Genomic DNA, 27137 nt, shown 5'->3' with positions numbered 1-27137 from the left:
AAGCTATGGAAGTTTTAATACCCTTTAATGTCAATTTTCCATCACTAGTATTTTTCAAATGTAAAAAGCAATCTCCTCACTTGGTTTATCTTTAAGTGAGATTAACATTATTTCAGCATGTTTCAATAAACCCTGTTTGTGTTCAATAGAATTGCATTTAATATACTTATAATGCAAGGATAATTAATATCTTCTCTGTATTCAGAAACATAGTATTATCCTTAATTTGTTCTTATATTTTACAGCCATCAGACAGTTTAGTAGTAAGTTTGAAAAAATATATTATTCAGCTAATTGGTTGAGAATAGTTCCTTTAATAAAATAGATGCTCATAACCTGTTTACCATTTGACATTACTCATTACACAAATACTTAAGATTTCTTAAACAATTTAAATATTACTTAATTGTATAACTCAATTTTCAGAAATGTAGGATATAATATTATATTGTATATATTATGAAGTAGGTTGATGTGACCAACTCTGAGAATATTTTAAAACATTCTCCTAAGAAGGGAGTTTTAGTAAATATGTCTTTTTCCAGTTACTACTGATTGAAGCTCTGAGATAAATACCTTTCTGTTACACTTAAAAAATATTGCAGGGGGGCCAGGCACTGTGGCATAGCAGTTAAGCTGCCACTTTGGACAACTTCAGACCATATCAGAGTGTGGGTCCAAGAACTGGCTGCTCCAATCTAGATCCAACCGCTGATATTGTGCCTGGGAAGCAGCAGATGATAGCTAAAGTACTTGAGTTGCTGCTACACACATGGTTACCTGAATGGTTGTACTTGCTTTTTTTTTTTTTTTTTTTTGACAGGCAGAGTGTGTGGACAGTGAGAGAGAGAGACAGAGAGAAAGGTCTTCCTTTTTCCATTGGTTCACCCCACAATGGCCGCTGCGGCCGACGCTGATCCGAAGCCAGGAGCCAGGTGTTTCCTCCTGGTCTCCCATGAGGGTGCAGGGCCCAAGCACTTGGGCCATCCTTCACTGCCTTCTCAGGCCACAGCAGAGAGCTGGACTGGAAGAGGAGCAACTGGGACAGAATCCGGTGTCCCGACCGGGACTAGAACCCGGGGTGCTGGCACCGCAGGAGGAGGATTAGCCAAGTGAGCTGTGGCGCTGGCCGTTGTACTTGTCTTCACCCTAGATTGGTGCTGGCTGTTGTGGCCATTTAGGAGAATTAGTGGATGGAAACCCCCTCCCCTCTTTCCCCATACTCCATCTCTCCCTCTCTCTCACAATTTTCCTTTCAAATAAAAATGGATCTTTTTTGCAAAAAAATCCCAGGGTAAACGTTTTATTTCTCAAAATCAGTTAATGTATCACATCATATTAAGAAAGGACAGCACATCACTATTATTTTAACTAAATTAGAAAAGGATTTAACAAAATCCAATTCCCCTTCATGATAAAATCGCTCATCAAACCAGCAACAGAAGAGAAATACTTTAAATTGAATAATTGTCCATGAAAAACTCATAATTAACATCTCTATTGTGAAAGACTGAATGGTTTTCCCTTAAGGACAGGAAATAGACAAGGGTGTCCATTTCTGTCACTTCTGTTAACCATTTCCCTGGAGTTTCTAGCCAAAATAATTAAGCAAGAAAATTAAATCAAATGTATCTAAACTACAAATGAGGAACTAAAATGATCTCTACTTCCAGGTGAAATGCTCTTAAACAGAAAATCTGAAGGACTTCACATCACCAGAAAGTCTATTGGATCTGACAAGCAGTCATCAAGGTCATACTGTAAAAGGTAAAGATGTAAAGCTCAATTTTGTTTCTGTACACTAGCAAAGGACAATCTGAAAATAAAATTACAATAGCATCATAAGCAACATATTTTTGAATAAATTTAGTAAAAGAAGTATGGTAATTCCTTACATAATATATAAAATAACTCATAATACATGAGATAACTCAAAGTGGATTATAGATCTATGCATGAGTTGAAAATAGGATGTTAGGGAGGGGATTTAGGAGGAGTGGAAGAGTGAAGGAAGTATGATTTTGTTCTTGGAACTGTATCTATGGAATGCATGAAATCTGTTCTTTTTATATTAATGAAAATATTATATTATAAATATTAAGTTTCATTGTTTAAAAAATTCTCTTAAGCTAAAAATACAACTTGCATAATGGAAAATATTTGGAATTAACATCTAAAAAGGAGTTTTATGTAGATATATTATGGTCTCTTAGAAGTCATTGATAAATAGATGAGTAACCTATTTAAAATATGGACAATAGTATTTCTCCTAAGAAGATATACAAATGGTTAGTAAGCACATGAAAAATACCCAATATCATTAACAATCAGGGAAGTAAAAGAGCCGCGGTGAGATACGATTATGCTCTAAAAATGGCTATTCTAATAACTTGAAAACACAACAATATGTAAACAAGATTGTAGTTATGGGGGTTGCAACCCTCAAACATTGCTGGTAAGGAATGTAGAATGGTAAAGTCACTTTTGAAAGCAGTCTGGCAATTTCTCAAAAGAATAAACAAAGAATTGCTGCTCCACCAGGAAACTCCTTGCCTAGAGCCTAGTTACAAGAAATGAAACATATCTTCATGCAAAAACTCAACATAAATCCTCATAGTAGTGTTACTAAATAATCAAAAAGGCGAAACCTTCCAAACTTTCATTCATAGATGAATGGATAAATAAAATGTCACATATTCATATAGTACAATATACTAATTAAATAAAAAAACAAATATTTATACATGTGAAAACATAGCTAACTCAAAACTGGTGGGAATGGGGCTATCTCAGGACAAAGGATAGCTGAGTGTGGACAGAAGTCATGTTCCTGCTGCCAGGCTTGGCCATTAAACTTTCCCATGGTCCTGATGCTACCTCCACCTTTGCTCGACAGCATCCCAGGCTCTAGGCCAGAAATTCTGCCTTAAACTAAACTCAAAAGTATTTTTCTAAAAAGAAGTCAATTAGAAAATACTACATATTGTATGATTTCCTGTGTATGACACACCCATAATGTACAAAATTATAGGGACAGAAAGTAGATGCCCTAAGGCCCGCAGTTGTAGCTTAAGAGGGAAGGGGAAGTGACAATGGGCCAGTACAGGATTTCATTTTAGAGTCTCAAAAATGTTTTAAAAGTTAATGAGGTTATAGTTATACAAAACTATAAATATATTAAAAATATTAAAGTGTAAGTTTTAAATTGATGAATTGTATACTATGTGAATTAGGTCTCAAAAAACTGTTGTTATATAAAAAAATACCCAAATCCACAGTGTTTTTGTTCTTCATCATAGATTAACAAACATAATTCTACTCAGGAAATAAAGAGCAAGGGCAGTAGTTGTCGATACTGTTTCTTTTAACAGGTGATCTATCAACTGTGTTTTATTTACTTCTGTGTCATTTTTGCCTATGCCATAATTTCTTCAATTATGTGTTATATATAAATTTTTCTCTACTTTCTATATGTTTTAAATTTATTGGAAATATTTATTATTACTTTATTATTACATATATATTATTATATACATATAATATATATTATTACATATATATATATATATACACACATGACTTATGGGCTTTATAAGAGATAAAATTAAAGGCTAAAATATTTTCTAGACCAGTATCCAAATTCTTATTTGACACTCGGAAATAATGAGAAAAGTATAATTTCACAAAATCAAAGAGGAAGAATTTACAGAAGCTATAGTTTCATACCTAGGCAACAAGAACAAATATCTTGAAAATGAATTAGGTATCCTATTGGAGCCTTAAGCCTTCAACCATAATGTTAATTAAAAATATAAAATTTCAAAAATTAAGAAAGAAAGAAACGGAAGTATCATATTTTAAAAATTGTAACTATGAGCTACATGAATTCTGTTCTCTTTGTGTTAATATCACATCAACATGAGAATTGTGTTGTAGCAATGATCATGCATTTACTGTGATCCTGAAAATCTAATGTATTAATAAATTTCTTAACAATAAAAAATGAAGGTTTTAAAGATAACTTTGGTTGTAATTTTGGTGCCTACACCATATAAAAAATTCCATCTACAATATATTTGTAAGTGAATTGATCCCTGAAAAGAGTCAAAACGATGAGACATCTCAGAGGTGCAGGCACTCTGATTTCGTTCTCCAGGCAATGTCTATATATCCCTTACAATGTCATTGCATTTGAAGAATATAGTTCTTGCACTATGGCAGGGTAAATCATGTGGAATTGTGAATTCATTTACACTGTCTGACATTAAAGTTTTTTTTTTTTAAGATGTATCCCCTCTATGAGAGAACTCAACATGAATGCTTCATCATTTTAAGTATCAATTTGACCTGTTCAGAATTTAAAGTGAAACAATGAGAAAAAAACTAATCATTTGATTAATTCTAAAAGGAACAACTTGTAAAAATAGAGATAACAAAAATAAAATGAAGGGGAGGGAAGAGGAGGGAAGTGAAGAGGAGGGGGGGAGGAGAGGTAAGAGGAGGGGAGAGGTAAGGAAAGAAAGCAGGAAGGCAGAAAGAAAGAGGGGGAGGGAGGGAGGAAGAAAGCAGAGAGACACAGTGCCAGCCAATACACTACCCTTGTTCAAATTGCTACAGTTTCTGTGGCCAGGAATTTGTTATATTCCATTTATAGGGCAGTATTTTTTCCTTCAGTATGAAGCTCTGACACTGTGCCAAGTTGTTGAATGAGCTCTCATGTTCCCAAATGGAATGAATTGAGAACATCATGACTGATAATTTGGATCCCTGGATACCATTGCTTCAATGATTTAACAGCATGCTTGGCTTATTGATCAGTAGTGTCTAACTAGCTACTGGATTGCTTGTCTTTTGTTATCAGGGAGAAAATTTCAGTTATCTCAGTGAGAAAATTTGTGTATCCATTTACAACATTGTTTAAACCTAATTACCTTTGATTTTTTTGAAAATACAGATTTCAATCTGAGTTATTAACTCACCTAGAGAGAATTGTCAGGTACAACATATAACTTGGAAGTGTGCTTCTCCTTTATCCTAGGAAGACTAAGGCACCATATAAGATGTGTTATCTCCAAGTTTTTGTTTAGATAGATTTGTGTGCAATTCTAGGCTGTTAGCATGATATCAGAAACCCCTCAGAGAAGGTAGGGTAGTAAAAGTTGTTATTTCATCTCAGGCTTCACAGGGATGCATTAAGTCTAGCATTTATGTTGTTATTTTTTTTTATTTTTTATTTTTTACAGGCAGAGTGGACAGTGAGAGAGAGAGAAAGAGAGAGAGAGAGAGAAAGGTCTTCCTTTTGCCGTTGGTTCACCCTCCAATGGCAGCCGCGGCCTGCACGCTGTGGCCGGCGCGCTGTGACCGGCGCACCACGCCTATCCGAAGGCAGGAGCCAGGAGCCAGGTGCTTCTCCTGGTCTCCCATGGGGTGCAGGGCCCAAGCACTTGGGCCATCCTCCACTGCACTCCCTGGCCACAGCAGAGAGCTGGCCTGGAAGAGGGGCAACCGGGACAGAATCCGGCGCCCCGACAGGGACTAGAACCCGGTGTGCCGGCGCTACTAGGCGGAGGATTAGCCTAGTGAGCCGCGGCGCCAGCGTATTATGTAGTTTTCCTAATTGGAGCTTAGGGAACATAATTTTATCTCACAGAGAGTAAGAATATTTTACAAGGCCAATGATGTTTTAAAAGTAATAAGAATGTGTGACACTTAATTGACTTACATAGTTAATCAATTGTTAGAGCTATGGTATTCTGGGACAGAGATACTTTTTTACAAATAATCATTCCTTGCTATTTCTTTCACTTTGACCCTGGAAGGGGCTCTGGTATTCATGTGCACAGAGATAAAGCTATGAAAACTTAAATGTTTTATAAATCAGAGTTGGGTTGAATTCCAGTTCTGCTTTAGATTGTTTCTGTTGAACATTTAATATTGCCTCTCTAAACTCAAATTCTTCATCTAGTCCTAGTTACCTCTTAGTGCACTAGTAAGGATACAATGGGACAGCACAGATTTAGCAACCAACAAATGTAAAAATGCTCAATACATATGGATTTTATCTGGAATCCACACGATATTTCTCAACTTTACTTTTTCCCACCCGTCACAAGGAGGGGACAGGGGCTGGATTTTACTCTTACTGCAGTGCCTATAGCTCAGAACTACATCTTTTAATCAAAAGTGGGGTCTGTGCTGAATCTTTCAGCACGTGCCTTCCTGTCTCCTATTCACAGCAAACTCTTCTTGCTCTTGAAGTGAAGTTCCAGATGAGTTACGGTGACTTATTTTCTGATCAGGCTTACACAGGAAATATTTATATAAGAAGCTAAAGGATGGATGTCTACTGTGCAGGGTTCTAAAATATTCTGTCTAGTAAGATGCATACAAATTTTTCTCTCTTATTTTCTGGCTGTATTTTTGTCCTAGATTCCAAGCAAGATAATGAGTACATACACAAAAGAGTGTGCTCATGTCATACATGCCACTTTATGTTAATTAAAAGATTATATAAACTGAAATGAACTGCCATAAATCACCATAATTATGTACACTTTTTTGTGTCCATCAAGGGCTGAATTAAACTAACCTAGAATTTTCCATGACCTTTCATCACATTACTAATAATTCTCCACTGCTATCTGCTTCTTTCTTTTCCAATGATTTTAAAGCTTCTGTAAAAACTGAACTGTGCAAATCTTCTAATCTTCCTTCCTTCTGACATTCTTCAAATTTTGCCAGCTATTTCTATTCTCTTTGTCCCTGACTATACCCATTATATCACAAAGTTGTAGTAATGCTCTTCTAAAAAGTCCTTCATCTTAAATTCTTAATGATTACCTGTTTATTTTTAAGTCTTAAGTTGCCCCTGAAACCTACACTTGTATACCAAACTATTTACAGAGCAGCTCAAAATCTTCAAATATAAAATCAAACTTACCTTCTAACTTTATCATCTTGATTTCTAGTCTCTCTTTCCTCTAACATTCGGAAAAAGGATGATTTATTTTTTCTCTTTTTATTCTCCTATTTTTTAATAGCCCTAGTTGAGAACTGAAAAATCTAGAATTTCCCTCTTTCATATTCATTTTTGATTCTTTTTGAAACACTTTCATAAGATTAAAGACACCTGGATTTTTAAAGGCAAACTACCATATTTATCTGTTCATGAACTGTGTTCGTTGGAGTGTATTTAGCAATTGTGGTTTACACAACTAATCCAGTTTTTTTTTTAATATCATTTTTATTGTCTGTCTTTGTTTACATTCATGTTCTCCAAAGCTGGATGCTAAATTCTTAAGTGTTATTGTTTATGACTTATGAACTGAGATTCCTAAATCTAGTGGTAACTTACATTCAGAGCATAGACCTTAGCTGCTGCTTTTAAAATATGCAAGATAGCTATGTCAATTTTATATTTTTGAGTCTGGGCTGATCTCAAATATAATTAGTAAATAGTTAATCTCTTTATACTATGTTATTGATTAACTCAGTTCAGTTCTGTGGCTACTTTAGTGTCTGTTACTTCAGATATTTTGTATATTTTGTATAAAAATCAATTTTATGTATTTTCCTGTTTTATATAACTTACATGCTAATCATTAAGAATTAAATGTCATTCCTAGATAATTATGTCATTTTGTGATATGTGGCAGAAAAGGGCCCTCTAGCATGAAATTCAGTTGCCAAAGTGATACTTGGGAACTACGCTATCTGGTTGGTTAGTTCGGTTCCTGTTCAGTTCCTAATGAGAACATAACACAATGTGCCTATTTTCTTATTATACTATCTTTCACAATACTGACATAATAGGAACTCCATCAAAGCATATTGAATAAATGAGTAAATGAGTGAATAAACTCAAATTGATTTCAAAAAAAATTCAGAGTAAGCATAATTGATGTACTTTAACAAATTGATTTAACAACATGCTAATTTTTCCACTTGTGGGTTAGTTCTGGAGTTTAATTCAATCAGAAAGAGAAATTATGTTCACTTGAGAATAGATGAACTTGTCTCACTTATGTTGGTATGAATTTTCATACTAAATAGACACTATGATCCACTACAAAACCTGTAAGTAGATGGTGTCATAATGTATTTTAAAACTATGGCAGTCAATTTTTTGGAGGAATTCTCTCCTACTGTATGATATTCAATAATATGAATTCACTAATATGAATTCCACTACCTACAATTGCACAAAGCTTAATAATAGAGCCACAGACTATACTATGCAATATTTTTTTTATTGTCCAGCTGACTTGCAACATATATCTCTTTTAAAAAATATTTATTTGGAAATTTAGAGTTACAGAGATAAGGGGCAGACAGAGAGGGAGGTCTATCATATACTGGTTCACTCTCCAAGTGGCCATAATGGCCAGGGCTGACCCAGTTCTAAGCCAAGACATGGGAGCTTCATCAGGGTTACCCAGGTGGGTGGCTGGGGCCCAAACACTTGGGCCATTTTTCTCTTCTTTCCCCAAGCCTTTACAAGGGAGCTGGATCAGAAGTGGAGCAGTTGAGATATGAACTGGCACCCACGCGGGTTGCTGGATTCACAGGTATTCTAAGTCTCGATATTGGCCAAAAAGATAAAGATTTTCAAATCATTGACTTTCTTTAGTAGTTTGACATATTTGATGTGTTTTTCCGAGCGTTAAATAGTGAGAGTCACTATCTCTTTGTATTTTGTTGTGCAGAATATCTGGAAAAGGTACAAAATGAACCATGAGAGTGACACATGAGACTAGATCTCAGGGAATAGCAAAGTTATTGTAAAGTAAAACCAATTATTCCTCAGTTTTTGTTGATATTTACACCATGAGCTAGATAAAGGGATAAGACATCTTGCTATTTGTATCTCATAGTGGATGCAGTGAGAGTGTTTCTGAAAATCTATTCTGGGAGAAATGTAGAAGCTTTGTAAACTTTTCTCCCTGAAAATCATCTTCAGAAATCGCACATGCTATCCTTCTGTCTCCTGGAAGAACACAGCTTCCTTCAGATGAAGTTGGGATTTTATTTGTCTTCTAATATCAATCATCACATATAGTGAGGGGGAACTGTTTGGAAGAAGAGTAAACAAATCATTGATACCAGGTTTTGATTAGCAATGTCCTTCTGCCATTCAGTTCCCTTGGAACTGAATGTATGGAAGGCAAATATAATTGTGATTACCTGAGTGCATGTTGGTATAATTTACAGGACGGTTTGGTCATTATGATTTTTCTTTTCTTTTTTTTTTTTTTTTTTTTTTTGACAGGCAGAGTGGACAGTGAGAGAGAGAGACAGAGAGAAAGGTCTTCCTTTTTGCCGTTGGTTCACCCTCCAATGGCCGCCGCCGGCGCGCTGTGGCCGGTGCACCATGCTGATCCGAAGGCAGAAACCAGGTGCTTCTCCTGGTCTCCCATGGGGTGCAGGGCCCAAGCACTTGGGCCATCCTCCACTGCACTCCCTGGCCATAGCAGAGAGCTGGCCTGGAAGAGGGGCAACCGGGACAGAATCCAGTGCCCCGACCGGGACTAGAACCTGGTGTGCCAGCACTGCTAGGCAGAGGATTAGCCTAGTGAGCCGCAGCGCCGGCCATCATTATAATTTTTCAAATAATTTCCTTCAAATGACCTTAGTTAACTGATTCTGTGCAAAGGGCTATTCAATGAATAAATATCCATCATGATTCTTAAGCAACCTGATAGCGACATACTAGTTATAAATCTTTCTCAAAAATTAAAATCATAACTGACTCCCACTCACTTGTCTGGAAGCACAGTTTAAAAGTGTGAGATTCCTTTTTGGACTTAACAAATTGATAAAACCTTATCATTTCTTGAATTAAAGTAACAGTGCTAAAGTGTTTTTAATGAGAGAATAAGAGCATAAATGGACACTGTGAGAAACAGTGACTTGATCAGCTCTTGTCCAAACGGTTGATGTACAATGTAATACTTTATCCATTTTAGTATTTTTTTTTTGTTCTAGTACCATTGGTTGAACTCTGTAATTAATACACAATTGTTCTTAGGTGTTTAAATTTTACTGAAAAGTGATCCCTGTTACGAATTTGGAAAACATTATGTTGAGTGAAATAAGCCAATCCCAAAGGGAGAAATACCACTTGTTCTCCTTGATAGGTGACAACTAACTGAGCACCAGAAAGGAAACCTGTTAAAGTGAAATGAACACTAAGAGAAACGGTGACTTGATCAGCCCTCACCCTGACTGTTGATGAGCAGCTTAATATGTTATCCCTCTTAGTATTTTTTTTGTTTGTTCTACTTAATACTTTTGGTTGAATACTGTAATCAATACACAATTATTCTTAAGTGCTAAAATTTAACTGAAAAGTGATCTCTGTTAAATGTAAGAGTGGGAATAAGAGAGGGAGGAGATGTACAATTTAGGACATGCTCAAGCTGAATTGACTCAAATGGTGGAGTTAGAAACATACCAGGGGATTCGAATTCAATCCCATCGAGGTGGCATGTACCAATGCCATCTCACTAGTCCCAGTGATCAATTTCTGTTCACAACTGATCATAATGATAGGACTAAGAACCAAAGGGATCACATAAACAAGAATAGTGTCTGCAAATACTAGCTGATAGAATAAAAAAGGGAGAGAATGATGCAACATGGGAAGTGAGATACACAGCAGACCCATAGAATGGCAGATGTCCTAAACAGCACTCTGGCCTCAGAATCAGCCCTTAAGGCATGCGGATCTGGCTGAAATGCCCATGAGATTATATCAGGCATGGAAAGCCAAGACACTCTGGGGGGAAAAAAAAACCTAAATGAAAGATCTCTGTGAGTGAGATCCCAGTGGAAAGAATGGGTCATCAAAGAAGGAGGTAGCTTTCTCTGAAGGGAGGAGAGAACTTCCACTTTGACCATGGCCTTGTCTAAATATGATCAGAGTCGGTGAACTCAAAAAGCTTCCATAGCCTTGGCAGCTCATGACAAGAGCCTCGGGTGATTACTGATGCCATAAACAAGAGTGTCAATTTGTTAAGTCAACAACAGGAGTCACTGTGCACTTACTCCTCATGTAGGATCTCTGTCCTTAGTGTGCTGTACATTGAGATTTAATGCTATAACTAGTATTCAAACAGTATTTTTCACTTTATGTTTTTGTGTGGGAGCAAACTGTTGAAATCTTTACTTAATGTATACTAAACTGATCTTCTGTATATAAAGAGAATTGAAAATGAATCTTGATGTGAATGGAATGGGAGAGGGAGCGGGAGATGGCAGGGTTGCGGTTGGGAGGGAAGTTATGGGGGGGAAGACCAATGTAATCCAAAAGCTGTACTTTGGAAATTTATATTTGTTAAATAAAAGTTTTTTAAAAAAGAGAGCATAATAATGAAGTGTGTCTATGCATGTGTCTTAGTATGTGTGTATGTATGTGTGTATGTGTAAATATATATGTGTGTGTATACAATGTGTTCTCTCTTTTAAAATGGCCCAAGAGGGGAAGGTTAATGGTGAGACAACTAACGCACCACTCAGGATTCCTGCTTTCTATATTGGAGTGCCTACATTTGAGCCCAGCTCCACTGTTTATTCAAGAAGTTTCCTGCTAATGTATACCCTGGGGGGCAGTAGGTGATACTTCAAGTACTTGGGTCTCTGCCACTCATGTGGGAGAACGAAACTGCATTTTCTGCTACTGGTTTCAGCCTCAGTCCTGCAATTGAGGAGTGAATGAGCAGATGCAGGTTAGCACTCTCTCCATCTCCATCTCATTCTCCATCTCATTCTCCAGCTGCATCTCTATCTCTATCTATTCCTCTCTCCTCTCTTCTCTGTCTCCCTTTCAAGTATCTTCTCTGTCCCTCTGGCTTTAAATAATCAACACACATTTTTAAAAAGTTACTATTAAAAAACTTCTCAAGAAATATTAGTCATTTTAATAACATGCAAAGAACAAAATAATCTCAGACAAAATGTATAGTTTTCTTTTCTAGAACGTTAAAGTCAGTGTGTGGAAATGGGGCTTGTGAATAGAATTGCATTATCTAACAGAATTATGGCATAATTGCAGGGAGGCCATAATATATTTTATGCTGCTGTGTTAGAACTTCTACTTTCTGTTTTTTAATCATTTAAAAGGTTTTACTTCCCTGAATTCAGAACAGAGTTCACAGTCCACTCATCCAACAAATAAATAAGTACAAAAGTAATAATCATAAATGAAAATGTTTGTAACTGCATTCCATGGAGTAATGTACTACCAACCTCAACCATTGCTTGAGTTATTCTACTCTATCACCTAACTCATTCAAGATTCAATTAAATGGGAAATTGAGTCATATACAGAAGAAAGCTACCAACAGAAACTCTTTTCAGTTGTAGATCTTTAGAATCTCTTCTGTATTTCCTTAATCTTTTTTAGTGGAAGCAAATACACTTATTCAGTCTGCATATTTGGAGCAGAAGTATGCTTAGTATTAAAATAAAATCATTATATATGTAAGGCGAAATATATTCCAAAAGTCTTTTGCCATCCACTAACAAAAAGGAAATGCTGTATGTGTAAGTAAAGACTTCAGTATAAAACCAAGACACTAGTGATAAAAATGGTTAATATTGGTTAAAATTTAAATATCTACTTCAATACCCAAATGTCTATCTGAAAAATAATCTATGTACTCATTTTTTTTTCCTGATCAAGGCTCGTTTATTCAACAAGTCCAGTAGTATTTAATCATGACCAGTTGTATACAAGAAGGCACACAAAAGATTTACATATCCAAAAGACTTGTGGGGTTGCAAAGAGTTCCTGATGAGGTTCTTCCTGCCTCTTCCTGAAATCTCCTTAGCCTAATTGTCTGTGCCAGGATGTCTCCATTCATATGTTTAAGTGTAAACAAAAGGGGTGACTGCCTGTGGCTACCCACATTTCCCCATTTTTTTATTTTTTGAGGCATTGTTCCTGTCTTAGGTTGCCTGAGTCTCTTCTTGTCCTTACCTGTCATTGGACACCCCAGACATTTTCTGAGGCTCCTGTCTTAGGTTGGTACAAGGAGACCCAGTCTTACCCGTCATTGGAATTCAATGCCATCCTTTTTGGCTCGGGGGTGAAGCTGTGAACGCAACTTTAAAATCTCAGACCAAATGGCACCAAATGACACAGAGAGGCATTGGAATATACAGGGGAGGCACAGACAAAAAGGCAGGAGCAGCAAAAAAGGACCCAGCAACATCAAAAGCCAGTGGGTCCATTGAGATCCACCAACAGAAAAGGGATTAGTTAGAAACATATGCTGAAGTTCACCTTTTAGCTGCTGTACTATTTTATGTAAGGAACATTATTTTAGATATTAAACAGCAACCTCCAGGAATCAAGTCACGGCTTATACGATCTTTCAGTAGTAAGTAGTCAATGGCAGCCTGGTTGAGCAACACACCTGTCCGGACCTGATCAAGTTCCTCAGCGATATTGGCTAAAGCAGCAGCAGTCATATTTACAGTTTTGGTAACAATACATGCTAGTTCTCTTAAACCTTGATTATTAACATAGGCAAGACCTGGAACATTATCCTATACATAGGAATAGAAATAGTCTGATTCTGAACTACTTATGTTGGAAATTTAAACTTAAGTGGGGGGAAGGTTTTATGGTATATACTACATAAGAAAACTCTTGCATTTTGGAATTATTAAACTTCATACTGTCACTTTCTGATTTTGGAAATTCTTGATTTCCTTTATTTTCTAGTTTTTGTTACTATGTCATATGAATTTATTAAATGAGTTAGTAGCAAAATTTATTCTCATATTCTAATAATATTTAAAACTAAAATAAGGGGCCATCGTGGTGGCTCACTTAGTTAATCCCCCGACTGCAGTGCTGGCATCCCATGAGTACTAGGTTCTATTCCCGGTTGCTCCTCTTCCTGTCCAGCTCTCTGCTGTGGCCTGGGAGGGCAGTGGAGGATGGTCCAAGTGCTTGGGCACCTGCACCTGCAAGGGAGACCAGGAAGAAGCACCTGGCTCCTGGCTTTGGATCGGTGCAGTGCCAGCCGTGGCAGCCATTTGGGCAGTGAACCAACGGAAGGAAAACCTTTATCTTTGTCTCTCTCTCACTGTCTATAACTCTACTTGTCAAATAAAAAATAAATAATTAAATAAAAAACTAATGTTTAAACTGCATTGTTATTTATACTTTTGTATGGAGTAAGGAAAACATCAGAATTAATTTTAAACCACATGTAAAATTGGACAAAAATTGAATGATTCTAACACAACTTGATAATTATTAATACTTCAAATTTATCAATGAGTATATATGAATACTATTAATTATGGTTTTACAAAGTAGTGTAAAATATATAGTTTATAAAAGTCAATAAGTAAAGTTTGAGATGCTGATAGAATAAAAAAGGGAGAGAATGATCCAACATGGGAAGTGAGATACACAGCAGACCCATAGAATGGCAGATGTCCTAAACAGCACTCTGGCCTCAGAATCAGCCCTTAAGGCATGCGGATCTGGCTGAAATGCCCATGAGAGTATATCAGGCATGGAAAGCCAAGACACTCTGGGGGGGAAAAAAAAACCTAAATGAAAGATCTCTGTGAGTGAGATCCCAGTGGAAAGAATGGGTCATCAAAGAAGGAGGTAGCTTTCTCTGAAGGGAGGAGAGAACTTCCACTTTGACCATGGCCTTGTCTAAAAATGATCAGAGTCGGTGAACTCAAGAAGCTTCCATAGCCTTGGCAACTCATGACAAGAGCCTAGGGTGATTACTGAGGCCATCAACAAGAGTGTCAATTTATTAAGTCAACAACAGGAGTCACTGTGCACTTACTCCTCATGTAGGATCTTTGTCCTTAGTGTGCTGTACATTGAGATTTAATGCTATAACTAGTATTCAAACAGTATTTTCACTTTATGTTTCTGTGTTGGAGCAAACTGTTGAAATCTTTACTTAATGTATGCTAAACTGATCTTCTGTATATAAAGAGAATCGAAAATGAATCTTGATGTGAATGGAAGGGGAGAGGGAGTGAGAAAGGGGAGGGTTGCGGTTGGGAGGGACGTTATGGGGGGGAAGCCATTGTAATCCATAAGCTGTATTTTGGAAATTTATATTTATTAAACAAAAGTAAAAAAAAAAAGTATAAAAAGATAAAAAAAAAGACATGACTAGAAACCTGTATGACAGGAATTTCATTTTTGAAATGAGCCATCAGAACAGCCCAGATCACTACTATGGTTACCATCAACTATATTTAAAGACATAGGGAGATTATACTACAAAATCTTATCAGATCTAAAGGTAAGCACTCTACCAAACCAGCACCAGAGGGGAATCTTCAGGAATAGAACTTTCAATCAATGAAAATCACATTTTAGAAGTGATAGAAACAACAGAGCTCCACATGCACAAAAAGTTAATGTCATAAAACAAGAAATACGAAGAAGCAAAGAAGGATGAGTCCCAAAAAAGAACACAATATTAATATTGGACTATGATGAATGGGAGGTTGAAGAAATGCCTGAAGAACTCAAAAGAATGATTGCTAGGCTACTCAAAAATATAGAGAATCAATTAAACAAAATTAGGAAATCAATTCATGGCATGGTTGAAAAAATCAGTGAAGAGCTAGAAATATTGAAAAATAATCCAATGAATACAATAGACTTGAAGTGCTCTTTAAATCAAATAAAAAATTCAGTAGAAAGTCATAACAACAGACTAGATGAGAGGAAAGAAAAATAACTGATCTAAAAGACAGACCTTTTGAAATATGTATAGCAGGAACATATCTCACTGCAATTAAGGCAACATATGAAAAGGTCAGAGGCAGCATCAAATTGAATGTAAAATTTGAAGGTATTTTCACTATGATACAAAACCACAGATGTTCTCTTCACTGCTGTTATTCTATGTAGTTCTGAAAGTTCTAGCCAGAGCCAGTAGGAAAGGAAAAGAAGTCAAAGGGATATCAATTGGGAAGAAGGAAGTCTAATTACCACTGTTTGCAGATGACAAAAATCTCTTAGGGAGGGGCTGGCACCATGGATCACTTGGTTAATCCTCTGCCTTCAGTGCCGGCATCCCATATGGGCGGTTGCTCCTCTTCCAGTCCAGCTCTCTGCTGTGTCCCAGGAGGGCAGTGGAGGATGGCCCAAGTGCTTGGACCCCCATGCCTACATGGGAGACCAGGAGGAAGCACCTGGCTCCTGGCTTTGGATCGGTGTAGCTCTGGCCGTAGCGGCCATTTGCGGGGTGAACCAATGGAAGGAAGACCTTTCTCTCTGTCTCTCTGTCTCTCTCTCACTGTCTATAATTCTACCTGTCAAATAAATAGAAAAGAAAAAAAAATCTTTTAGGGAAACTAAAGCAGTCTACCAAGAGAAGTCATAAGAAATTTCAGCAAAGTTGCAATATAAAAAAATCAACACACAAAAATCAATAGTGTCTTTATATAACAACACAACAATGCCTGAGAAAGGAGTTATAATATCAATCTCATTCCCAATAACTACAAAAATATTAAATAACTAGGGAAAAGTTTAATGAAACATATTAAATATTTCTACAAAGAAAATTATAAAACATTAATGAATTAAATAGAAGACCTCTAAAAATAGAAACATGATCCAAATTCACATGGATTGGAGGAATTAATATTATGAAAATGTCCATACTTCCCCAAACAATTTGCAGATCCAGTGCAATCACAATAAAAATTCTGAGGACATTCCACATAATACTAGTAAAAACAATCCTAGTACCCATATGGAGACACAAAAGATCCTGAATAGCCTAAGTCATTCTAGACAGTTTTTTAAAGGCTGAAGACATCTCAGTACCAAATTTCAAGACATACAACAGGGTCATTATAATAAACAGCATCCTATTGTTATAATAATAGACACGGGGCCAAATGGAACAGATTAGAAACCCTAGAAATAAAAGTACACAACTACAACCAACAAATATTTGATAAATTAACTAAAACCTTTTTTTTTTTTACAAAATAATAGTGTCTTAAAAAAAAAAAAACAATGCTGTGATAATTGGATTTCCTCAGCAAAATTTTAAAACCAGATCCTTACCATATCCAGATACCATATATAAAAATCAAGTCACAGTGGATCAAGAAGCTGCACTTAAATGGGAAGCACTAGAGGAAAACAAAGGGGAAACATTGCAAGTTACTGGCCTAGGCAAAATCTTCTTAAATAAGATGTGAAAAGCACAGGAAATCAAAGCAAAACAGGCAAAGGGTTACATCAAGGCAAGAAGCTTCCGGGTGGAAAAGGAAACAATTAACAAATCCAAGAGACAGCCAATAGAATAGGAGAAAATATTTGCAAACTCTGAGTCTGATAAATGGTTTGCATCTAGAATATACAAGGAACTCAAGAAATTCAAAAACAAAAGATTATACAGGTAAGAAACCAATGTGAATATGCAAGATACATTTTTCAAACGAAGAAATACAAATGGACAACATACATATGAAAACATGCTCAGGATCACTAGCCATCAAGGAGCTGCAAATAAAAACCATAATGAGGTATCACCTCACCCCAATTAGAAAGGCTATTATTCAAAAATAAAAACAAATAAAACAAATCCTGGCAATTGTAGAGAAAATTGTTCCCCAAAACACTCTTGCTGGGAATGCAAGTTGGTCCAACCATTATGCAACACAGTATGCATATTATTTTTTGACAAATATATCAAAAGACCTGTCTTCCAGATCAGACATTCTTCTTCTGCTTCACCAGTGTGTATTTAAGGCTTTTCACTTATTTAATGCTTCATTTCTAATACCATTTTTTTCAATATTCCTGTAGAATTTCTCATTCATAACATGTATAGATTTGTTTATTTCATGTAACTGTGTGTTTTAGTAATTTTGCAATCATTTTTTTCAGTCATTTCATCAATCACCCCTACTTCATAATTCAGTAATCGTATATTATTGTGTTCCTTTGTGGGAGTCTTATTGCCTTCTTTATTTATGTTCCTTGTGTTGATGCATTGATTTTTATGCATCCGATGGGTCTGTTGTTACTAATTCTTCTGGAGATTTTTTTTTTTAATTGAAGGCTTTATTACTGACAATGTGTCTCTGTGGTTCAGTGGAGTGCCTAAAGCCTACATTTGAGTTCCATGGGTGTGTGCTCTGTGGGATCTGAGAACTCAGGACTATAATTGTGGGTGAAACAAGAGTCCAGAGTAACACCCAAGGTGGATGGGGTGGAGCAGCTCGGGCTATCGTCAGTTTGGGGTGGGGATGATGGAGCTGGCTAGAGTGTTCACAGTACCATCCCTTGTCTGTGCCAAGGTGAAGCAACTGCCTCACAGCCCGGAGTGAGCTCACAGTGCCTGCACACCATGGGTACCCAGAGATTGTACTGTGTGGAGCACCAACACACTGCACAGTGAATCCCCCAACCCCACTGTGAGATCTGTCCCCAAGGTGCAGGGAGCTTAAAATCATTACAGGCAGGCAACGTTGGTGCATGGGAACCCAGTGTCCAACCCGTGACCCTTTCAGCTCTGTGGTCTACGTCCAGAACTCCCGCAGTCACAGGTGTAAAAGCTCCACTCTCTTGCAAGCAACCCAGGGCATGTGCTCTGCAGCCTCTAGTAGTAGCAGGGCTGAGGGCTGCCCCCCCACCCCCACCGCGTTCCTTGAGTCAGGACAGAGTTCAGCGCTGACTCCGCCACAGCAAATTGATTCTGGCATTTTGGTGGAGGGAGATGAGAGAGGATCCTTTCTCCACTGAAAATTCCACTCGATTAGTCCCTTTGGAATACGGCCCTTCCTTTGTTTTTCTGGCACGTTCCTGTGGCTGAGGTCAGTGTAACTTCTCACTATTCAGTCATTTTGGATCCATTTTGTGCTTGTAAAAATTCTTTAACTTATAAATGGCTAAATGTCACTAATTATAAAAAATGAGAAGAACCATAACATTTATTTCATAGGGTTGTTGTGGTGCAAAATGAGAAAATATTTGTAAATTATGTAAAATTATTCAGTGTTGATGCTATAAAGAATTAATCAATGTTCATGTTCATTTTTTTCCTTTATTCTCATTTATATATGGTTTCTCACTATGTAGATCCTCCCACTCAAGTCTCAATCCCTCTTACCTCATGCAATCTGTTTTTTTTTTTTAAGAGTTATTTTTACTTGAAAGGCAGTTACAGAGATGCAGAGAGAGCGAAGAGGTTTTCCATCTGCTGTTTCACTCTAGAAATGGCTGCAAAGCCAGAGCTGCGCCGATCTGAAGCCAGGAGATTCTTCTGGGTCTCCCACGCGGGTGCAAGGACCCAAGAACTTGGGCCATCTTCTACTGCTTTCCCAGGCCATAGCAGAGACCTGGATTGAAAGTGGAGCAGCCGGGACTCTAATCAGCACCCATATGGGATGCCGGCACTGCAGGCAGCAGCTTTACTTGCTACGCTGCAGTGTCGGCCCCATATCTGTTTCCAATAACAAATACAATTGTGCCAAAAATTAAGGGGAAAAAAACCTGAAGTGAGAGCAAATATCAAAACCTCATGCTAGATGTTGCAGTATTCAGAGAGGGGACAAAATAGCTATTGTCAATGTAAGGTTGCTAAGAGATCTAATGGGGCCGGTGCCGCGGCTCACTAGGCTAATCCTCCGCCTTGTGGCGCCGGCACACCGGGTTGTAGTCCCGGGCGGGGTGCCAGATTCTGTCCTGGTTGCCCCTCTTCCAGGCCAGCTCTCTGCTGTGGCCAGGGAGTGCAGTGGAGGATGGCCCAAGTGCTTGGGCCCTGCACCCCATGGGAGACCAGGATAAGTACCTGGCTCCTGGCTTTGGATCAGCATGGTGCACTGGCCGCAGCACGCCAGCCGTGGTGGCCATTGGAGGGTGAACCAACGGCAAAGGAAGACCTTTCTCTGTCTCTCTCTCTCTCACTGTCCACTCTGCCTGTCAAAAAAAAAAAAAAAAAAAAAAAAGATCTAATGGAAAAGGTGCACAGAATGTAAAAACAAATAAGTAATAATAGAAAGGTAGAAATGGTAAGAAAAAAAAGGAAATGGCATATATAACAAGCTTTTTTACAACAGTATAGCCTATTATTGATGTGTTCATAAACTGTGCTTGGTCACAGAAAGATCTGTGAGTTATGAGATAATTTAATAGACACTCTTCAAATTGAAAAACAAAGTAAAAACAAAATAAGTAAGTGGAACAGGACATCCAAGATTCGTGGAACAGTTTTTAAAAACTAACATATGAGTTTACCTCAAAAAGTTAATGGAAAATGGTATTAAAATAGAGGCTTATTTTGGTGCAAAATTTTAAAATTCATGCATAATTTTTTCAGAATCATTTTCAGTGTACTTTATGAAGATGCTTCATTTGCATGGATTCCAGTTTTTCTGCACCAAAATACTTAATTTTTAATTCCCTTTTTTCCACAAACTTTTGAACCTTCTTTAATTGAAACACCAATAGATGGGTGAAAAACAGAAGAAATATTTCAAATAGTAATGGCCGAGCACTTTCCAAAATGACACATATGGAATCTGTGCGAAGAATAGAGATTTTTTCTAGGGCAGTGATACAATTCTATATGACGCCATAGTTTTGGATAAATGACAATATACAATTGTAAAAAACCCACATAAACTTAATCTATTCCAATGTTTAAAGAACCATGATAAATCGGTAGAATCCCAGAGTGGAATGCAGACAGTGAAAGAGCACTCTAACCATATTATAATTGTATGAAAGGAGAGGACAATGGTGCAGACTGAAGAAGTTTTGGAAATTGACAGAATATAAGAATGATGGCAAAGGAAGTTCTACATATAACACTGTCCTCTAGTTGATAAAGTGACTTATGATGGAAATATAGATGAGAAGCCTTGATGTTTTCATCCATATATTAAGTAATAAGTAAATGCATAGAGCATGAAAGAGCTAGATTTTTCACATGTAGAGTATCAGATTATAAATAATCAAAGGGATGTAGTTATAATCATCTACATGGTATTGGATTAGAGTTGGAGACATTGAAATGAAATCATAATTAACTAAATATTGGCATAGGTGATTAAACATAGGAATATATAGCTATATAGTTGGTATATGCACATATACTTAGGGATCCTCAAAAATTCATAGAAAATGTGTATTATGAGAAAATTATGTATGGGTTTCAAAAATTTGTTACACAAAAATGAACTTCTCTTTTAATTCCAAAAAAAAATTTTAAATTTTTTAAATGGTATACAAATTTGCAAGAGAACCCACAAGAAATGAATTTTAGATGTCAGTAAAACCATGGAATTAGAGAAAAGAAACTTTAAGTCTCAGCTGAATGCTTGTGAAGGTCTGGGGTTCTTCAAATAACTTGCTTGCTATTCATCCCCTAGGTATACATGCTACAAATACATTCATATTTTTAGGAAGGAAACACTGATTTAGCGAATGGATCAAAATAGAGAGATCTGTGCATAGGAGTACATTATCCTGGGTATACACAGAAGCTGCCTTTAATTTTTTCCTCTCTTGGGGATGCAAAGGAAGTCTGTGGATATTCCGCACAAGATACTTTACAATTCCCATATCTGTGGTTAATTGAAATTCCCAGGAATCAGGATTTCCTAATAGTTGCTGCAATTTTAGTGAATAAATAATAGAATTCTGTCTTGTTTTAGTAGAATAAGTAGACTATGAAGCTGATGATACATGGAATCTGACCTAAGATTCATCTGGTTCAACGAATATATTGTGGTAAGAGATTCTAATCATCATATATCTTCTCAAAAGAAATAAAATGATCATTTCAAATCATTAAAATGTTATGTTTTGTTTATTAAAAGTATGATTTTCTGGATGGGCAAAAATTTATAGGTACTATAAGATAGAGAAATACTGATTTATGGAAATGGGAATATAGATCTGTAACATTCTAACTGAGGTATGTAACATCCAGGGAGATTTTAGAGTTCTCATTGTAACTGTGAGAATAAAAGCTCCAGGGATTTACAGGAAGTTATTAATCTATTTATTTATGTATGTATTGAAATTATTAGCATTCTAAAATAATCAATTATTGAAACAAATCTATAATAAATGTGTTATTTTCCCTATATTGCAATGACAAAACCAAGGATGAAAGGAATATGGTAATTTCAGGTCATATATTAGGCAGGTGATAATAGTCAGGAATTCAACACAGGAAATCCAGTCCGCACACTAACCAATATAACCTGCTACATCTGTGAATAATAATCACTGGATAAATGAATCAACCGTATCTCTAAATTAGCCTCCTGTTTCTGTTCCTCAACTCTAACTTTCTTGTTTTCATCTCATTACATTTTTTGCTCTAGGTAAATAAAACATGCTCATCAAATTTTGCCAAAATTTTATGTTCATTTAAATTTCAAGTATTTTCACAATTCCTCTCTAAAAATTCCTTCATCGAGTTTCTTTTTCAAACTTATCCTCCAACTTAAAAAAAACACAGCCAGATATTTTATTTATAAAATAATTTTATATTATGAAATATTATTTAGCTATATGTAAGGTTGAAAATCCCCTGGATATTGTGTGGTTTTTTTTTTGTTTGTTTGTTTGTTTTGTTTTTTTGTTTTTTAAAGATTTATTTGAAACACAGAATTGCAGAGAGAGGTAGAGACAGAGAGAAGTCTTCCATCCACTGGCTCTCTCTCCAGATGGCTGCAACAGCCAGAGCTGCGCCCATCCGAAGCCAGGAGCCAGGAGCTTCCTGCAGGTCTCCCATGCAGGAGCAGGAGCCCAAGAACGTGGGCCATCTTCTACTGCTATCCCAAGCCATAGCAGAGAGCTGGATCGGAAAAGGAACAGCCGGGACTAGAACTGGTGCCTATATGGGATGCCGGCTCTTCAGGCTAGGGCCTTAATCTTTGTAGATATTATGTCTTTAGCTTTAACAAAAACATTTATTTGAAAGACAGAAAGAGAGAGAGGGAGAGAGGGAAAGATGAGAGAGAGAGAGAGAGAGAGAGAGAGAGAGTTCTCATCTGCTGGACTACTCTCAAATGTTCACCATGGCTTGGTCAGAACCAGACTCAATCCAGGTCTCTCCCAGAGGTGGCTGCAATCCTACTACTTAAGCTATCACATTTTGCCTCCCAAGTGCATACACATTATAGGAAGCTGGAATTGGGAGCAAAACCAGGACACAAATTCAGGCACTCCAATATGGAATGCAGGCATCTCAAGTGTTGTCTTTTATTATTATTATTATTTTGACAGGCAGAGTGGACAGTGATAGAGAGAGACAGAGAGAATGGTCTTCCTTTTCCATTGGTTCACCCTCCAATGGCCACTGCAGCCGGCGCATCGCGCTGATCCGATGGTAGGAGCCAGGTGCTTCTCCTGGTCTCCCATGGGGTGCAGGGCCCAAGGACCTGGGTCATCCTCCACTGCACTCCCGGGCCACAGCAGAGAGCTGGACAGGAAGAGAAGCGACCGGGACAGAATCCGGCGCCCCTCAAGTGTTGTCTTTTTAGCTTTTTAACAGTTGGAGTGGAGAGCAAGAATCCCAGCATAGTACCATGGTGCAAAGCCTGCAGTGGAACACTCACAGGTTTAGGAATATCAGCTAAATAACAGGTCTTCAGTATTATGTCAGTATTATGTCAGTATTATTTCATTTTTTTTATTTGACAGAGTTAGAAAATGAGAGAGAGAGAGAGAGAGAGAGAGAGAGAGAAAGGTCTTCCTTCCATTGGTTCACCCCCCAAAATGGCCGCTAAGGCAGGCGCTGAGCCAATCCAAAGCCAGGAGCCAGGTGCTTCCTCCTGGTCTGCCATGTGGGTGCAGGGCCCAAGTACTTGGGCCATCCTCCACTGCCTTCCCGGGCTACAGAAGAGAGCTGGACTGGAAGAGGAGCAACCAGGACTAGAACTGGCGCCCATATGGGATGCCTGCGCCACAGGCGGAAGATTAACCAAGTGAGCCACGCCACTTGCTCCATAGTATTTCATTTAACAACTGTCATGAACACATTACTATGTACTGATTAAGAACATCTTTGGTTGTACTGTTTTTTGGTTAGAGCTTCCCATTCGCGTGTGTCTTCTAAATAATTTTAATTAGTTTTAACTCATTATAGTAAAATACGGAAATTTCATAAAATGTAATGGCTAGACTTGAATTAAATAAAGGGTCTAGAAATTTTAAGGCCTGAATTATAGAGTATCATAATACAAATCAGAAAATGGAAGAATAACCCAAGGTAAGTATATGATTTCCCAAGATAAAAACAGTTCAATGTTTTACAGAACTGTTTTTTTTAACTGTGCTAAATGAACAGGAAAAGTGGATGTAAATGTTTAATTGCTTTATGGAATAGAAAAAATTACAAATTGGTGAAGTAAAATATAATAAAATAATAATTCAAACTGATTACTTAAAATTTTTGAGAGTCTCAACATTCTGGCTTGTATAGTTTCAATAAATATATCTGTGTTAGAGATAGACTGAGTGAGAGTAGATTATTGTGAAAATTAAAGAAAGGAATGAGAAAAGAAGGAGTAGGGAGCATGGGAGGAAGGATGGGGGGGAGGGTAGGATAGGAAGTGTTACTATGCTTCTAAATCTGTATTCATGAAATACATGAAATTGTTCATCTTAAAAAATTAAAAAAAAATAATAGATTCTTTCCAGTCATGGTTACTAAATTACTATTAACTTTAATGGCCACAAAAGCTTGTCTTTCCTGTGACTTCTATTAGAGCAATGCTGTATTGTATTCAACTAAAAACTATAATGCCAAGGCTGGTGCTGTGGTGTAGTGGATAAAGTCACTGCCTGCAGTGCCAGCATCCCATATAGGCGCTTGTTTGAGTTCCTGCTGCTCCACTTCTGATCCAGTTTTCTGCTATGCCCTGTGAAAGCAGTAGAAGATGGCCCAAGTCCTTGGGCTACTGCACCCATGTGGCGGACCCAGAGGAAGCTCCTGGCTTCTGACTTTGGATTGGCTCAGCTCCGGCTCTGCCTCTGCCTCTCTGTACCTCTGCCTTTCAAATAAGCAAATACACCTTAAAAAAAAAAAAAAAAAAAAAAAAAGCATAGTGCCTTTTCTTAGTCTAGAGAAACAGTTCCTCATTTTATGGCTCTAAAGAACCTCTAAGAAAACAGGCAAAATTTACAAAACAGTACTGAAAGTCTTTGTATGTATTTAGTTATTCTTGAATCACAGAAAATAAGTTACTAACAAGGTGCCCCATCATTTGGGAGCATTTTGAAATGCATTTCTTACAAACAGAATTTTCTCTTTCATAACCACACTTTATAGCCATCAAATCATGAACTTGATATATGCTATTATCTAATAAGCAGACCCACTCAAGATAAAAAAAAAAGAGCTTTGTAACAAAAGTATCCAACTAATGATCACATGTTACATTATTTGTCATGCTTTTGTTTTTTAAAGGGGTCCCCCATGTGATGGCAGGGATGCAAATACTTGGATCATCTTAGCTGTTTTTCCCAGGCCATTAGCTGGGAACTGAATTGGATGTGGAGCAGCTGTGGCTGGGACCCATACCATATTGAATGCTGGCATCACAAGCGGTGTCTTGACCTGCTATGCCACAACACCGGCCCCTTGTCATGCTTCTTTAGATTCTTCTAGTAATTCTTTAGAATGTTCCTAATGTTGTATGTTTTCTCATGGTTAGAAGAAGAGTATGCCCTGTATGAAGGAATATTTAGAATATGATGCTTTGTTTTTTACTATATCTTATCAGGTAGCATACAATATGTTTAGCTTGATCTCTTGGTTATGCTGATATTCAACACGCTTCTTCACCTTAAATCCCTGATTCTTTCATTTGTATTCAGTAAGCATTCTGGGGGAGAGATGCATAGAAGCTATCTATATATCACATTTTTCATTAGATGTTCACCCACTAATCTTAACAACTACTGATATTACTTGATTGAATTAATTATTCCACAGAATAGTTCCAAAGGGTGATTTATTTAAGTGAATTATTCCTTCCATGCTTAGTCATTGATATTCTACTGTGTGTTATGGTCTCTCTATTCTTAATTAACTAATTGGGATCAGTAAGGGGTGCTGGAGTCCCATTTAATGACTTAAATTTAGCAATTATTGATATTTATTTAGCTACATATTTTACATTAAAATGAACTTTTAGAATATAATTTACTATAATAAAATGAAACCACATTAAGTGTATTCTGCATTTTTACAAATGCATGTATCTGCAACTATTCCATCAATTAAGATATAGAACATTTCTGTCACTTTAAAATGTTCTGTCATGGCAGCCATTTGGCTTGGTGATCAAGACATTAGTTGGGACATTCACACTCTATATCAGAATACCTGGCTCTGCCCCTTATTCTACCTTCTTGCTAATGTACACCTTGGGAGACATATGTGATAACTCAAGTGCTTGTATCCTTCTCGCCTAAGTGGGGCACCTGAGTTGAGTTCTGGTCACAGGACATTTGAGAAATGAGCCAGCAGTTAATCTGTCTCTCTTTCTTTCTCTCTCTCTCAAATAAAACGCATCATTAGAATTTTTAAAGTGTTCCTTCATTTACCTTTGAAATTAGCCTGTCCATTCACGTCATATGTTTCCAGGTATCTACTGTTTCTGGTAGTCACTAAAATGCAAGTTTTGCCTACCATGGAATTTCATGTAAATGCAACCCCTCTATCTATACTCTTTTGTATCTGGATTGTTTTGTTCACTCTGGAGTCTTCATATTTATTTTTATACTTGACTATATCAGCCATTAATTCCTCATATGGCCATGTGGTATTCTGTTTATATCTCAAAATTTGTTTAACCATTCATTGATTGATGAACATTTTGATTATCTTCAGGTTGGGGATTAAGCAGCCTTAGACATTCAGATAGAAGTCATTTGGTAGACTGAATTTTGTTTTTCTTTTGGGCAAATACTTATGATTAGTGTTGATATCTTACTGTAAAAAAATTTATAACTTCATAATAAATTGCCCAACTATTTTTCAAAGTAGCTATGCCATTTAATATGCCCAAAAGTGGCAGGGGAAGGTTCAGATGCTCCCCATTCTCATAAGTACTTAGGATCATAAGTCATCAATTTTAGCCACTATACT

This window comes from Oryctolagus cuniculus, chromosome 4 (genome assembly GCF_964237555.1).
Source record: "Oryctolagus cuniculus chromosome 4, mOryCun1.1, whole genome shotgun sequence".
Taxonomy (NCBI): domain Eukaryota; kingdom Metazoa; phylum Chordata; class Mammalia; order Lagomorpha; family Leporidae; genus Oryctolagus; species Oryctolagus cuniculus.
The sequence above is the reverse complement of the archived record's forward strand: the minus strand, read 5'-3'. Positions refer to the sequence as shown.